This window comes from Arachis ipaensis, chromosome B03 (genome assembly GCF_000816755.2).
Source record: "Arachis ipaensis cultivar K30076 chromosome B03, Araip1.1, whole genome shotgun sequence".
Taxonomy (NCBI): domain Eukaryota; kingdom Viridiplantae; phylum Streptophyta; class Magnoliopsida; order Fabales; family Fabaceae; genus Arachis; species Arachis ipaensis.
The window spans coordinates 129,297,424-129,297,643 of NC_029787.2; positions in this window are offsets into that span (position 1 = coordinate 129,297,424).

Sequence of the window (220 nt, forward strand, 5' to 3'; positions counted from 1 at the left end):
AAGAAGAGCGTTAGGAGCATTAATTTTTGTGATTTGTAGCCATCAAATAATTATCAATGATTTTTTTAATGGTATGAGATTTTATCCAATAATATAATATTACTTATTTTTCTTTAATTAATTACATGCTAGCCAAAATTTAATAAAATTGCTGTCGTCGTTAGACTTTTCCATATTTCAATGTTTTCCCATAAATATGTAAAACTTGTTTATTTGGAGT